The following is a 17500-nucleotide window of genomic DNA, read 5'->3' on the forward strand; positions in this document are numbered from 1 at the left end:
TGAGTATGTGCGTGTGTGCGCGCACACTAAAAATTACAACAAAAGTCTACAACCAAAAGTGTTGAATATAGATGGTTGAGGATTTGGTCTATAGAATGACATTTAGATATTTTACATATTAAATGCGGCATAATTTATTATAGAAAAATAAATATGATGTGTATTTTGAGGGTCTTAAATTTGTTCCATCATCCATCTATCTATCCATCCATCCATCATAAACTGTAACATTCTATCCATCTATATCGATCCATATACATCCATATTATTTTCCCCCATCCATATCCTTTTATATTATCCTTTCATATCCATCCATATCCATCCATAAAATCCTTCCCCATCCATATCTATCCATAATATCTTTCCATATCCATCCATATTCATCCATAATAGCCTTCACCATCCATCCAAATCCATCCCTAATATCCTTCCCCATCCATGTCCATCCATAATATCCTTCCCATCCATATCCATCCATAATATCCTTCCATATCAATCCATATCCATCTATAATATTCTTTTATAACCATATTTATATTCACATTGTTTCATATTCATATCCATCCATAATACCCTTCCCCTATCCATATCCATATCCATCCAAAATATTCTTCCCCATCAATATCCATATCCATCCATAATATCCTTCCATATCTATCCACAATATACATATCCTATATTCTATCCATTCAAATACTTCCCCATCCATATCCATCCATAATATCCTTCCCCATCCATATATTTCCATAATATCTTTCCATATCCATCCATAACATCCTTCCCATCAATATTCATCATCATCCATAATATCCTTCCCCATCCATGACATTCATAATATCCTTCCATATCAATCCATATCCATCTTTAATATCCTTCTATAACCATGTTCATATTCATATCCTTTCATATAACCATCCATTGTATCCTTCCCCATCCATATCATCCATAATATCCTCCCATATCCATCCATTATTTCCTTCTATATCAATATCCATATCCATCCATAATATCAATATCCATATCAATATCCATATCCATCCATAACATCCTTCCCTGTTCATATCATCCATAATATCATTCCGTATCAATATCCATATCCATCCATAACATCCTTCCCTGTTCATATCATCCATAATATCATTCCATACCAAAATCCATATCCATCCATAATATCTTTCCATATCAATATCCATATCCATCCATAATATCTTTCCATATCAATATCCATATCCATCCATAATATCCTTCCACATCAATATCCATATCCATCCATAATTTCCTTCCATATCAATATCCATATCCATCCATAATATCCTTCCACATCAATATCCATATCCATCCATAATATCTTTCCTAACCATCTATAATATCCTTCCATACTATATTCATATCCTTTCATATCCAAATAAGTTATGTTAAGTTATGTTATGTAATATGTTAAGTTAGTTAAATGAGTAAAAATTTATTGCACAGGCAAGTTTTTACCAAATATATACATTTTTACATGGTTTTAGGTTGTTTCTGAGTTAGATTCTCATCTTTAATGCTTACAATTTCAATATTAATATTTTAATTTGAATGTTTTTTTCTTTAAAATGTCAAATATTTTAACAAAAATATTTCAAACATCCATCCATCCATCCATCCATCCATCCATCCATCCATCCATCCATCCATCCATCCATCCATCCATCCATCCATCCATCCATCCATCCATCCATCCAAAAAGGTTTAATAATTGAACAAAAATGTTGGTGATTTTACTTGTATTTTTATGTTTATTTAATAACAATTGTAAAAATCTAATATTTATTTCATATTATATATTTTTTTTAGTAAGATTTATTTGACAAACTGTTTTTTATTTTAAATCTCCAAAAACTGTAATACTTAACTCCCCAAAAGAGATCCTGAGACTCCCCGAAAGCACTTGTTTTTGAGTTTTGAAGTCGTCTCTGTTGACGTGATGTGATGTTGTGTGTGTTATGACTGAAGTGCACTTCCTCTGACCTGAGCCAGTGTAGATGGTGAGAAAACACAAGTGAAAAGCGCACTTCTCTCAGTGACCTCTGCACTTTAGCAGACTCACATTAACACTCTCACAGCTCTCAGCATCTTCAATGTCCTCTGATATCGCTCAGGCCTTCAGATCTGCACATGCACTTATGATAAATTCCACATGAACCTGAAGCTGTGAACATTTTTTTTATATTGTGATGCAGTTCCTAAAGAAACGTAATGTTAAGTGATAAAAAGTGGGCGTGGCTTTTTTTTTTTTTTACTGCGAGCTGATTGGATGTAGTTTAGTAGGTGGGTCGGTGTGGGTGTGGCTGTGGTTGTGTGGTGCCGGTGCCGGTGCTGGTGTATTGTGTCCTGCTGAGGCTTTTGTCTCTGCCAAACGCTCGATCTGACCTTGTCCACTACAGATGGTTGTTTTTTGATGAAGCCCACAAAGGTGCTTCTTTGGCCTTCAGAGCGCAGAAACAAACACAAAACACTTCAGCAGATGAACAGAAGAGCTGAGCATTCAGATACTCAGTCAATGAGCCACTGCTGTGATTGTGCTCTTAGATATAGTTTTACATTGATGGATTGCATTTTATGTTTTACTATTATATTCTTAATAATTATAATACCATGGTAAATAAAAAAAAACTATTTTAGTAATATTTTTAATAATTATTATTATTTTATTATTATTATTATTATTATTATTATTATTATTATTATTATTATTATTATTATTATTACTATTATTATTATTATTTTTACTATTATTAATAGTATAATTATTAATATTATAAAAATACGATTCTTATTCTTTTTATTATTAATACTAATAATAATAATACTCATTAATATAATATTTTAGTACTGTATTATTATTATTATTCATATTATTATTATTATTAAGAACAAGAATATTATATTTAATAATAGCATTAACAATGATTAATAATATTAAATAATATCTATAATAATAATATTTTATAATGTATAATATAATCAGAACAATAATAGTTAATGTTATTATTATTATTATTATTATTAATATTTATAAAATAAGAATAATATTTTAAATAATAATAATTAAAATAATTAATAATAATAATAATAATAATAATAATAATAATACAATAGTACAATTTTTATAATAATATTTTTGTGTTATTTTTAATAATAATAATAATAATAATAATAATAATAATTGTTTACAACAACAACAATAATAATAATAATAATAATAAATGTTATTATTAATATAATTAATAATACAAATAAGAATAATATTTTTATAATAGTAATAATAATGATTAATAATAATCATATTAATAATAATTTGCCTAATAATATTTCTATAATATATAATATAATGGTGGGTGACGCAGTGGCGCAGTTGGTAGTGCTGTCACCTCACAGCAAGAAGGTCACTGGTTTGAGCCTCGGCTGGGTCAGTTGGCATTTCTGTGTGGAGTTTGCATGTTCTCCCTGTGTTGGCGTGGGTTTCCTCCGGATGCTCCAGTTTCTTCCACAAGTCCAAAGACATGCGCTTTAGGTGATTTGGTAAACAAAATTGGCCGTAGTGTATGTGTGTGTGAATGAGTGCGTATGGGTGTTTCCCAGTGTTGAGTTGTAGCTGGAAGGGCATCCGCTGTGTAAAACATAAGCTAAGTTGGCGGTTCATTCCGGTGTGGGGACCTCGGATTAATAAAGGGACTAAGCCGAAAAAAAAATCAATAAATTAATGTAGTAATAATAATAATAATAATAATAATAATAATAATAATAATAATAATAATAATAACTATTATTATTTCTATTATTAATAATAAATAATAATAATATTTTTAATAATAGTAATAGTAGTATAAAATAATACCATAGTAAAATTTTAATAATAATATTTTAGTATTTTTCCAATAATAATAATAATAATAATAATAGTAATAGCAATATTATTATTTATTATAATTATTTTCATTCTTGTGATTATTATAGTTATTAATTAGAATATGAATAATAATTGTAATTATGATAATTATAATAATTATTAATAATCATAATTATTATAATATTTTTGTAATATTATTATTATTATTATTATTATTATTATTATTATTATTATTATTATTATTATTAATTTTATTTACAGTCTAGACACTTTGTATAGTTTTTTGCTCTTAGCTGATCACGTGTCTGACTGCAGTTGAAAAGCACTACATACTGTAGAGTGTTTCTCTTCTAAATGCTCCACGCTGTGAAACGTGCTCCCTATCAACAAGTGTCCTGGAAAGTCCGTCATGTGCACCAGGAAAAAGGGCCGCGTCTTCAGGGACGAGTGCTTTATTATGGGCTACTGGCCAGCAATTTCATTTGGACACAGGATAGATGGCTCTGCTAACAGCCCATTTCTATTTTCTGGAGAAGCAAGGCATCTGGGATTTGAGGGATGGTTCCAGCTGCTCCAGGGCAAGGGCGAACACTTGACATGTTACGGGGAGGATGAAGGATCTACTTTGGCTTCAAAACTTTGCTTTTCTTTTATCAGAAGTTCTCCTTGTCCTTGGCTTACCACAAGTCTGCTTTTATTTTGTCTGCTTCTGGAAAAATATCCGATAGGTGACGGGGCTCAAAATCAACTTTTTTACTTTGTAGCACCGGTGCTCCATTCAGAGGTTGCATATGAGGGGCGCTGATCGACCCACAGCTTAATGGAAAGAAAGTGAATTCAGACATGTTTATATTATTTTCAACATGCTTTCAAGATTGAAAAATATGAGAGAAATATAAGAAAATGGCTAATAAAATTAAATAATGGTAAAATATGGGACAATCCCGGCAAAAACAGGAGGCGGGTTGTCATGCATGAAGTGAATTGTTTGTCGAACAACAGTTTTGCGAAGGAACATAAAGTGAAGTTTATTCATAAACTAATTTCGAGAGGATCACGTGCTTATGATTTATCACGGCTGGTCTCGACCTAAGCTACTTTAAATAACCACAGTTTTCAATTCACTTTATCTTCATTTGGAAGAAACCCCCCTCCTCCTCTTTTACCTCTGACTGGGCGGCACGGCGGCCCAGTGGTTAGCACTGCGAGCCCCACAGCAAGAACACCGCCAGCCCTGGGGCCTCATGTATCAACACTGCGTACGCACAAAAACTTTGCGTACGCCAGGTTTCACGCTCAGAATCGCTCACGTTTGGATTTACTAACAATGAACTGAACGTGGGAATGTGCGCAGCTTCACGGCAGCTTTCTGGCAGGCGTGCGCACATTTTTTGTGCGTGTCTGTTTTATTTCCATTGGCGACTCCTAGAGGCAGTTGTGTTAAATTCCTCTCTACAAAGTGTCTGAGCCTTGCAATGGCAGCTGTATGAGACGGGTTCAGCAGGTATATAAGGTTTCCATACCATACAGTTGACCAGCTAAACATTAAAGCACAATTTGCAGCAGTCGCCTGTTTTCCCAATGTAATCTGAGCGATCTACTGCACGCACATTGCTATAAAGACACTATCTGAAGATGAATTTGCATGAATCAGAAACATTTCCATTCAATAAATGTGCAAATAAAATATGATGCTTATTGATATGAACTTATTGATGATGCCTACTTGTCTTTCTCGTGATAAATAGTTGGCAAAATCTGATATGTAGCGGGGGAAAAAACAAGAAAGAATTCATCAGACGCTGGATTCGAGCCGAGTTCATGCTCGAACGTATCAATTCATGATCACAAGCGTCTTCAAGCGCGCCACTGAGACTGTTAGGCGTCTTGCAACATTTTACAGGTATAAACCACACTATTTGTTTTTTTTTTTAATGCACTCACTGCGATATGTTCAGACCCAACTGTGTTGACCGCATCAGCTAAACTCTTCCACTCTGTTTTTTTCTTTTGTTGTTAATTCCAAAGAACAAACTTGCAAATAACACCGCTTTTCTCCGGTCTACCTCCGAAAGCAGCACCTCCAATTCACATTCTGTTCGAAGTTTCTCTTTTTGCTTGCTTTTTCCATTGCTTTTTCATTGGGTTTTGCCATTAGCATAGTCATTAGCATATTCATACGGGGGAGGAGGCAGGGAGGGGTTTTGTGCTCGTGCATGTTGCGCTCAGTTTTACGTTCATTCAGATGTACAAAAGAATATGCGTGAGATTCGGCGTACGCAGTGTTTCATACATCTGAATTTTTTTCTGCGTACGCACATTTACTGCTTTGTGCGTACGCAATGTTTTAGTAAGATTTCCACGCAAGTCTTCGTACATGAGGCCCCTGGGCCCCAGGACCGGTGAGTGTTTCTGTGAGGAGTTTGTATGTTCTCCCCGTGTCCGCGTGGGTTTTCCCCGGGTGCTCCGTTTTCCTCCCACCATCCAAAGACGTTCAATATACATAAAAACCAAGCATTTATCCAACCCTTGTGTTCCCTTAGCTACCGCAGCAGAGGACTTCTGAGATCCACCGAGCTCAGGCTCCCCTCTCGCTCTGCCAAATGGGAGGAAGCCCCGGACTCGAAGAGTCCTTGAGCTCGGGGCTCTCTCCCGGGACAGCATGCCAAACAAGCTTTTATAAATCATCAGCTAAGTGTGAACTCTTGAAACATATTTGTGAGGGAACGCAAAAACTTTCAAAAATATGTTTGCCTATCACTCGTTTTTTTTCTTTTTTCTCCCATTTCTTTTCTCCACTATCACGTCCCTTTTGGGTCTTCGTAAAGCAGTCATCAGTAACTAAATAGAAAAATAATATACATCTCAAGAAACAACGGACTAAAGAAAGGAAAAAAAATCTCACTTTGAAAAGTTTTGGTTTGGGTTTGTGTCATTTTAAAGGTTCAGGACACCCTGGAGAACTTTTTTTTTTATATTAACAGATTTGTGTGTGTTGAGCATCAGTTAAGACAATGTTAGCACCTGTCAACTTTAATTGTGGGGAAAACTGGATAACTTTGAGCTTTTGTCAGCTAATTTCAGCTTCCGGGTTTTAACCCAATCTATTGGGTTGTTAAGGTCAACCCAACAATTTGGGTTACAAAAATAACTAATTTGTTGGGTTATTTTGACTAAAAAGGGGCTTAACCACTATATAATAATAAATTGTTATTATTATTATCATTATTATTATAGTAGTAGTAGTCATCTTTATATGTTAATAAAACACAGCTTTTTAATACATTGGTAATGCTTTATTTAAATCCATGAGTTTAGTGCCACTCCTCCAACAACAAACGTCTGAGAGCAGTTTAGTTCATCCCCAAGCAGCAGGACAAGAGGGTTCTGTCTCTGTTGCTCCTCCTCCTCTAAGTACTGAACGAAATACAAGTATACACACATGAATTAAATAATGTCAAAAATTTATAAAGCAGACGCTTTACAAAAGTTGCGTTTAAGGGTGAAACACGTCAAACTTAATGAAACATTGGAGGGCTCATGCTGAAAGGCAAAGGAATGCGCTGTTTTTGACAGCTCGCGACTTCATCTCGCACTTCATTTACATGGACACCAATACTCAGATTTTACTATGATTAAGATAACACTCTTATTAAGAGTCTACCATGTAAACATAGATTTTTGATTATCTTATAGGACCAACGAGTCACAAAATGCGAAGGTTTTTCTTTCCAGTCGCCATGCGCTATCAAATTCCATTAAAACAAGTTGAAAGTTACAAATGAAACACCTGAAATTGCATAAAACCCTGGAGAAAACGCTTCTAAAAGCGCTTCCTTGGTCTTATCCGTATTTCTATGCATGTTGAACACACGTCGGCCACAACAGAAAAAAAACTGCTATTGCGTACATTTTTTTTTAACGCGTTAAATATTTAAAATTAATTGCATGCGTTAACAAACAAATTATGACAGCACTAGTAAAAAAAAAAATAATTTTTTTTATATATATATATATATATATATATATATATATATATATATATATATATATATATATATATATATATATATATATATATATATTCCACTATAAAAGCAATCTTTTCATATACCAGATAGACAAATAGTTGCATCTCAGACAAATATTGTCTTATCTTTACTCTGTAGCCTCACAGCAGTCACTGGTTTGAGCCTCAGCTGGGTCAGTTGGCATTTCAGTGTGGAGTTTGCATGTTCTCTCCATGATCCATGATGGGTTTCTCTCCATGATGGGTTTCTTCCGGATGCTCCGGTTTCCACCCTAGTCCAAACACATGCGCTATAGGTGAATTGGGTAAACACAATTGGCTGTAGTGTATGAGTGTGTGTGTGTGTGTGTGTGTGTGGGTGGGTGTTTCCCAGTACTGGGTTGCAGCTGGAAGGGCATCCGCTGCGTAAAACCTAAAAATTGGAAGTTCAATCCACTGTGGCAACTTCTAAAATTGAGACTAAGCTGAAGGAAAGTGAATGAATGTACGAATATAATTTTTTTTAAAAGCACCCGTATGGCTAGTTTTGTCGTTCAGATTTTTGTAATATTTTTTTTGGACAATGCAAAGGCTGAGATTAGCCGGCAATTTTCCGGAAAGATTGTATGTGTGAACAGGTCCTTTTTGAAAATACCGGTAAATTCATTCTGGTTATTTTCCGGAAAGAGAAGTTGTAACATTACCGGTAATTTGCCGGAATGCTGCGCTGTGTGAATGCAGAAGGAAGATTGCCGTAATAAGCGCGTGCACATCTAGAACGTGCTGACGTGAGACGTCTGCTTTAGCCAATCACAACAGTCAGACGCATTTACGTCCGCGCGGTTTGTGAGAATAAAAGCCTTTGAATATTTTTCCAGACACATTTAGCTGCTAGAAGTTAGTCAGATCACGTTTATATGTTCTTCTTAATGCCAACTGTGTAAATAATCATCGATGAGATGCTTATGATAAGCCGTTGTTTGTTTACCTTCAAGCTTTGCGTGTGCCTGTGAAACAGCCTGTGAGCGCCAGCACACGCACATATTATGAACATCTCGACATGCGAAAGTGATCCTGCGAAAGTTGTTCACAATATTGATCATCCACAGAGTTTGTAATTTAGTCAAATGTTTACAAATACAAGCGCAGCCGTTTAAAGCTCATTTGTGGTTAATGATGTCAGAATTTACCGGTATTTGGAGTGGATGTGTGAATGCTCTTTTCCGGAAAATTTCCGTAACGTCCTCGTCTGTGTGAACAGCGCTTTTTTCAATATACCGGTAAAGTCGTTCCGGAAATTTTCCAGATATTTACCGGTATCACTGTGTGAAAGGGGCTTTTGAAATCGCATAATTGCAGTTTAATTTAATTTCTACTATTATTTTTTCTTACTTATTAAATATGACACGCACTATGCTAGTATGCATTTACACATTTAGCAGTGCTAATTATACAGAAAAAGTGCTTCCTTTTTTTTATAAATGCGCTAATAACCCAGCGAACGGACACTGGGGACTGAAGGAGCAAACACACACACAGACAAATACTCTCTTCATTTGTACTTGCGTTGGAGTTTAGCCTGCAGCGTGTTTCTGTAGACTTCAGAACGTTCATGCTTCCTCCGTCTGGGTTTCTTCATGAGTCTCACCACCCACAGAGAAGAGCGTGTCGCGAGCATGCTGTAAACATGACGCTTTCTCCATCAGTATATCATCCATCATCATGTACATGGCAACTAAAGCTGTGCGCTGCGTTTCCTTTATGTCAGTGTTCTGGGAATTGAATATGTTGTTTGTTGTTCAGTGACTGAATTTGGTGCTTCTCTAATATTATTTCCCTTTTTGCATTTATATATAATTCTGACTTGAGCTGTATACTGTAGGAATGGTATAACAGGACATTTTAAGGGTTTTAAAAGCTTGAGTTTTCCAAACCAAAGTAAACCTTGAATCCGGTTATCGTCCTACAATCTGAAAGTGTGTGATCTCCTCGATAAAGTGTCTGTTAGATGTCCAGCAGTGTTGGTCACAGGTCATAGAGAGCTGGTTTTATTACAGAGCAGGTTCAAGTCTGTTGATGATTGGAGTGTCAGCTTGTGGTGGAGTTTCCCGCTGAGAGGCTGAGTTATGAGCCGCAGATGAAAGCAGGAGTGTGTGAAGGACCAGTGTGTGTGAAGGGGCCGTTTGGACCTGTGTGTGTGTGTGTGTGTGTGTGTGTGTGTGTGTGTGTGTGTGTGTGTGTGTGTGTGTCTGTGTGTGTGTGTGTGTGTGTGTGTCTGTGTGAAGGGCCACTTTGGCTCTCGCCCCAAACAAACACAAGCCATTCAGAAGAAACCCGTCAGTTGCATGGCTGGCAATCTGTTTCCAAGACCTAATAATATTATATTATATATAACTATTATATTTAAATATTATATTTAACTATTATATATAACTAATATATGTTATTGCAATAAAGTTAAATTCAGGTTAAACGTTATTACAGTATTTTATTTGTTTATTTTTTATATTTATTTATTTTTTAATTGTTTAAATATTTTATACTTAATTTAAATTCATTTACTTTTATATTAACTAATTAATTAATTAATAACTTTTTATTATTTTATTATATACTATTGTATTATTATGATTATTTTTTACGTTTATTATGTTTAATTTTTATGATTATTCTAATTATTCTATTTATTTTTATTTATTTATTTATTTTATTTTTAAAAAAATTATTGTTGAAATATTTTGTTATTTTTTATTTTAATTCATTTATTTAATTTGTAATTTGTAAAATGTATTTTATGTTTTTCTTCATTCATTCATTCATTCATTTTCTTTTCGGCTTTGTCCCTTTATTAATCTGGGGTCGCCACAGCCGAATGAACCGCCAACTTATCCAGTATATGTTTTACACAGTGGATGGCATTCCAGCTGCAATCCATCACTGGGAAACACCCATACACACTCATTCACATGTAAAATCACAATTTAAAAGATGTTTATATTTATATATTTAACCATTTATTTGATAAAAATGAAGTATAAACAATGTATTTGAAAGGCTAGGCAATAAATGTATTGTAATAATGCTGTAATACTGTAACATAAAATTAAGGTTGGAGTAATGTAATTTATGCAATAATTAATATTTTATTTAGATTTTTTTCTAAATAAAAGTTAACAATAAAAATGTTAACTTAGGCTAAACAATAAAAATATTGAAATAAAACGGTTAAATATAAAATAGAGTAAAACATTTTTAATTTCATTAATAATTTTCTTTTTTAATAATAAAATAATTTAATAATATTTAAATAATAATTTAATGATTTTATTCTTTAAATAAACAATTCAGTGTAATAATAAGTTTATAATATATGATGTAAAATAAATATATATTTTAATAGTACTGGAAAATAATCAGCTTCCATAATAAATAGATTTTAGAGTAATAATACTAATATATCTGCTAATTTGTTCATCTTGAAGTAATAAAAAATAAGAAGCTTTTATTTATTTAATAAATAAATAAATAAATAAAATCAGTTTTCTAAATGAAATACCACAGAAATGCAATGCTTCATATTAGTAGTACCTCGTACCCTTTTCTTTTCATTAAATCTGACATTTGCACCAAACAATCAAGATATCAGTTTTATTTCACTAACTCGCCTTTACTCCTGACTATAAAAACAACACATGATGAACTTTAATTTCTCAAGTTCAGTCAACAAGATGTGCATGTTTAGCTCCCTGGTTTAATCTCTGCTCTCTCTACACTGGTCAGCACTGTGACCGCAAAGCAAGAAGGTTCTGGTTCGAGCCTCAGCTGGATCAGTTGGCATTTCTGTGTGGAGTTTGCTTGTTCTCCTCATGTTGGCGTGGGTTTCCTCCGGGTGCTCTGGTTTCCCCCACAGTCCAAACACATGTGCTATAGGGGAACTGGGTAAGCTACATTGTCTGTAGTGTATGAGTCTGTGTGTGAATGTGAGAGTGTATGGGTGTTTCCCAGCACTGGGTTGCGGCTGTGATTGGTGTGCTGGATTAGTTGGCGGTTCATTCCGCTGTGGCGACCACTGATAAATAAGGGACTACGCTGAAGGAAAATGAACGGAAACACTTAACAAAGTGCAGAAACTTTTAATTAACGGATATTTTTACAGTGTAGACCTTGAACTGCTCCGCTGAAGCAGAAATATGAGCATTTCTGAAAGCGTAGACGCTGATATCTGCTTACACTCTCTCCTTCAGTTTTATTTTCTTCTCCACAGCTGTGAGAAACGCAATGATCGGCATCAGCATCACCTCAAGGTTAAAACAACGGCCCTTGAAGTTTGATTGAAAGCAGAAAACTAGTGAAGGCGTGTCCAGCCGCGTGCATATTGCTTGTGTGTGTTGTTTTATATTCTCAGATAATAGACGGTGATGTCTTTATTTAACCTGAAGTAAAGCGTGAAGAGGAAAGCATTAGCTCATTCTGGCATTCAGCCATTCATTATTTATCAAGCTGTTTAGTGCTGTTTTTCTGCGGTAATGTGTCTGCTTATGGAGAGCGGTAATTAAACTGGCTTTTGTTATCGTAAGCATTGCTATTAGTAGCAGATATTGTGCAGATTCTGTTTGTCAGGACTTCTTTTTTCTGTGTTTGTGTCATTTAACAGGAGTTGTTGAAGAGCTGTTTGAGTTTGCTTATTATTATTTTGTTATGGTGCAGTAAAGTCCCTTAAACTTCTATAGAGAGAGGCTTTGGGTTAAAAAAAACCTATAAAAATAAAATGTAAGGGGTCATAAAAATTATAAAGATTTTTAATTTTGTAGAAATGTGGAATCTGAAGTATAAAAAATGAACAAAGCTGGAATTAATTTATAAAAATAAATTATATAAATTATTCTATTCTATTCTATTATTTATTCATATTATTTATTCATATATATATATGTATATATACATATATATATATATATATATATATATATATATATATATATATACATATACATATATATATATATATATATATATATATATATATATATATATATATATATATATATATACATATACATATATATATATACATATATATATATATATATATATATATATATATATATATATATATATATATATATATATATATATATATATATATATATATATACATATACATATATATATGGCTGATTCCAGCGTTATGGACGTGACATTTGCAGTAAAAAAATGAAACGTATATTCTCAGAGAAGGTATATGTTAACAGTATATTGAAATATATGTTTATATTTTTCTTACCCCTTAACCATGGAGTTCAGGCATCAAAAAAATATCAGTCTATGCAGGTGTTTTATATTTAAAATGACGGCAAAATGAATGCGTTACGGACGTGACAAAAAAAAGACATGAGTTTTGTGAGTTGACATACTTTGTGAAAATTCTGTGAATGAAAATGCAGAAGCCAAAAAAATATATAACAGTCAAAAGGATAAGGGTTGGCTCTGCATGGGACATATATAATTAATTTTATTTAGTTTTTCATTTTTGCATTAATGAGGAAAAACTATCTTTACGGACGTGACTTGTCTTCGTTACGGACGTGACTGCTCTGAAATTGACAGTTGACACATTATGAAAATCAGATAAATGCTTTCAAAACTTGACCAAAGACCTATTTGTGGATATCTGTTGGGTGTGTAAACCAATAAACTTTAACCTCTGAGACATCTGAATGGTAAGGTTGCACAATTAATCAAACTTAAATAGATATCACCTTGTTATATTTAATTCGTATTATGGCATGTGTGTTGTTAAAGGTTAACGCACGTTCGAATGTTCAAAACTCAATTCGGTAACAATGTTGCATGCTAACATGGTGCTTTTATACTCTGAATAATATAGAATTTATAATAAACAATCAGCTATAATGGGCCTATGTTTAGCAGGCTCCTAAAGTTAGTGTTTCCAGACAAACTTGAATTAAATCATTGCCCGACTGTTGCGCAAGACCTTGTCTACGTGGAGAATATTTAAAATCTAGTTTTGTCACAGATATGGCAATATTATATTTGACAAAGTTTATTTTAGTTTATTCTAGTTAACGTGTTAGTTGATGGAATAAATAATTTAATTTCTCCACTCGCGCTTGCTTTCTTTTTCTCGTCGGCAGTCACTTCAGGACAGGTTGCAAAAAGTTCATACGCACCAGGGTGAGAGAGAAAACTTTATAACTTAAGAAAGGTTTTGTGTAGGCTATGTTAAACAAGCAGAAAATAGTCATTGGTTGTAGGCATGTACGATGGATGACTATAATGTTTATATTTTTAGGCTATAGTTCATAACCGATTGTGTAAAATATTGAATTAAATATTTACAGCTGCAGGTCCTATCGATTTTCTAACAAATTTAATACTCATATAATGTAGTTAAAGCTTAGATCAATATCAAGATTTTATTCTTATTTTATTCTTATTCTTATTAAAATAATTTTTATAAGCACTCAAGCGCATTTGCCGGGTGCTGGAAATCTTTGAAAATGTTTCAATTTTAATGTAGGCTATAGCCAATTTTTAAGCTTTGAAAGTGCTTAGATTTTGGATAAAGGGCTTGGAAAATGAATTGTGTCGCTTTGATAATTTATCTTCATAAATAGTTATTTAATTAATGAAATAAAAAACATATTTATGCTCTGCATGAAACGAAAACTCCGCTGTGGCCTGACCCGCGGCGTGCGCATTTTGAGCAGTGGGAAAAGACCAAATGCATGGAGGCTATTGATTATGCGCCTTGCGCGCCTCGCGTTTTGTCATTGAGCGCTTTGTGCGCTCCAGAAGAAAAGCATGTTACCTCAGTGGCGTCTTTCATTCTTCAATCAAACGAAAGCAGAGGCGGGGTTTCCTTGGAGGTGACAGCAGTGTCAAGATGACTACGGCGAACTTTTTAATGACGGAGAGACTTGTGGTCGTTGTTTTAAGTCATCCAAAGTTGTATGACTTTACAAATCTTGAATTTCATAATGTTATTTAAAAATTTAAATTATGAAAACATTGACAGCAACACTCGCGCACAATAGACCAGCTGATTCAGTTGTTATCTATAGTGACATTCAAAAGAGCACCGTGCTCCTTTTCTTCTTGTCAACATAAAATGCATTGCGGAGCGCCTCACGTCTCTGGAATGAAGAAGCGCGTTCGTTGTGATCGGCTTTTATGAGCAACACATATTTGTTAACTCGCATGACAGTAACACGTGCAAACACACGTGCTTACATATGTTTTTTGCCAAAAAAGCAAAATGAAAGAAGGATATTCTGGCCACAGTTTGACACAGGAGTTGACGAACCAGCGCTGATCCTGGTCGTCTGTGCTGCCTGGAGCCGCGTCATAAACTCAACTAGGCATAATCATGATTTAGTGCAGACTACAATCAACAAACCACCCTTTTTTCCATTTGGAAAAAAACAGCTATTAATAGTTCTTATATACATTTTAAATAGCCTAATCTACAAATCAAACAAAGACAAATATTTTATAACTTCGCACCAAACTGATGCTTTCATTTTACAGCTTATAAAACATGTATGCAAATTAATGCAGTATCACATGTAAATAACAAAATTGTTATATGCTTAGCCTATACTTTACAAAATGTATAGGTTCAAAGCCTTATGGTTCATTGTCATTATCTTTCACTATAGGCAGCGCGTGCGCACATGAACCGCAAGTAAGACGGAGGAAATAGGTTAAGTCATTATGGCCAATTATGGCAATATGTAAAATGTTGTTTTCTTATTAAACATTTATTTCTGAAATGTTACTAAAGTGGTTTATAGTTAAATGAAATGTTCAGTTCTTGATATAACATATGGATGTTATGTAATGTAAGTCAGTAATTGTAATGCAGCATCTTAATGAACAAATATGCGCTAGTCATTGGCTTATATTAATAAGGAGTTCAAAAATGGTCACGTCCGTAACGCAAAATTGTGGTTGTTTAGAGCAAAGACCTGAGATGAATTGGCGATCATAATTAGTATGGACATATTTTGGCTTTGTATACAAAGTTTCATTTTATTTGTTATAATATTTATTCCACAGTATAAACTTTTTCATTAAATCGTTACGGACGTGACACGTGACCGAAGCTGCGTGATGTCTTAAATATGTAGGTCATAAATCAAAAGGGCAGTAATGTTATGAAAAAGTAAGGGTAATTATTTATACTACAGACTCCAATCCTTCTGCAGAATGATTACTGTTAACATAAAGCATGGAAAAGGTGAGTCTTTAATCCCTTATTCTAAAGCACGAAATGTGGTTGGATTATAATGAAATTTACCATTGGCACAATCCTCATATTTCATGGACAAACAAACCAATTTCATTAAAAATTTAACAAGAGCACATCAATACAATAAAATATAGACCTTAATGAGCAAATTTAAATAGGTTTTGTTATTTTGATCAAAAGTTTATTTTTTCATGATAAGGTTGACATTTTCATGGAATTGCTCATATATATATACATATATATATATATATATATATATATATATATATATATATATATATATATATATATATATATATATATATATACATACATATATATATGAATAAATAATATGAATAAATAATAGAATAGAATAGAATAATTTATATAATTTATTTTTATAAATTAATTCCACCTTTGTTCATTTTTTATACTTCAGATTCCACATTTCTATATATATATGTATGTTTATTTATGTTTAATTAATTATTATTATGTATTATTGAATATTGATGAAGTGGCACAATAGAGCGCGCTGAATGATTTGGACCAAGCCTTACTCATGCATTTGGAGATGTAATACAGTACTCCCAGGTACAGACGTCCAGTCCACACGCTTGAATACACGTATGTATATATATATATATACACACACATATATATATATATATATATATGTATATATATATATATATGTATACATATATATACATATATATATATATATATATATATATATATATATGTGTGTATGTATATATATATATATATATATATATATATATATATATATATATATATATATATATATATATATATATATATACATACGTGTATTCAAGCGTGTGGACTGGACGTCTGTACCTGGGAGTACTGTATTACATCTCCAAATGCATGAGTAAGGCTTGGTCCAAATCATTCAGCGCGCTCTATTGTGCCACTTTATCAATATTCAATAATGTTACAGTGTTTAGACGTGCTTGACGTGACAGTGTTTGTTTTTCTAATTTGCTACAGTGAAGGTTTTGTTTTCATTTTCTCTCTACGAGAGCACAGCTAGCCTCACGTGTGGATTACAGTGCACGCGATGCACAAAAACAATGTGCCTAAGGATCATTGTTTACCCGAGAGCTTTTCTCATCTGGAAATGTTGAGATCTGGATTTGCTGCTCGTCTCCTCTTAATAAAGATGCGGCTCTAGTTGCTGTTGATTGTCCTGTCTCTACAGATTTGGTAGGTGAGCGACCAGTGCTCTTTGTTTATTCAGATGGTAAAGTTAGTTCGTATCCAACTAACTATTGCACTGAGTGTAAACATGTTAGCACCACAACCAAATTACTGG

General features: G+C 33.3%; 1 protein-coding gene across 14 annotated transcripts in view; it reads left to right on the top strand.

Annotated features, from left to right (window-relative positions):
* LOC100331556 (signal induced proliferation associated 1 like 2) overlaps window positions 1-17500 on the top strand; it is an 823625-nt gene that overhangs the window by 77142 nt on the left and 728983 nt on the right. The gene's annotated exons all lie outside the window — the stretch shown is intronic.

Source organism: Danio rerio, chromosome 13 (assembly GCF_049306965.1).
Source record: "Danio rerio strain Tuebingen ecotype United States chromosome 13, GRCz12tu, whole genome shotgun sequence".
Lineage (NCBI taxonomy): Eukaryota > Metazoa > Chordata > Actinopteri > Cypriniformes > Danionidae > Danio > Danio rerio.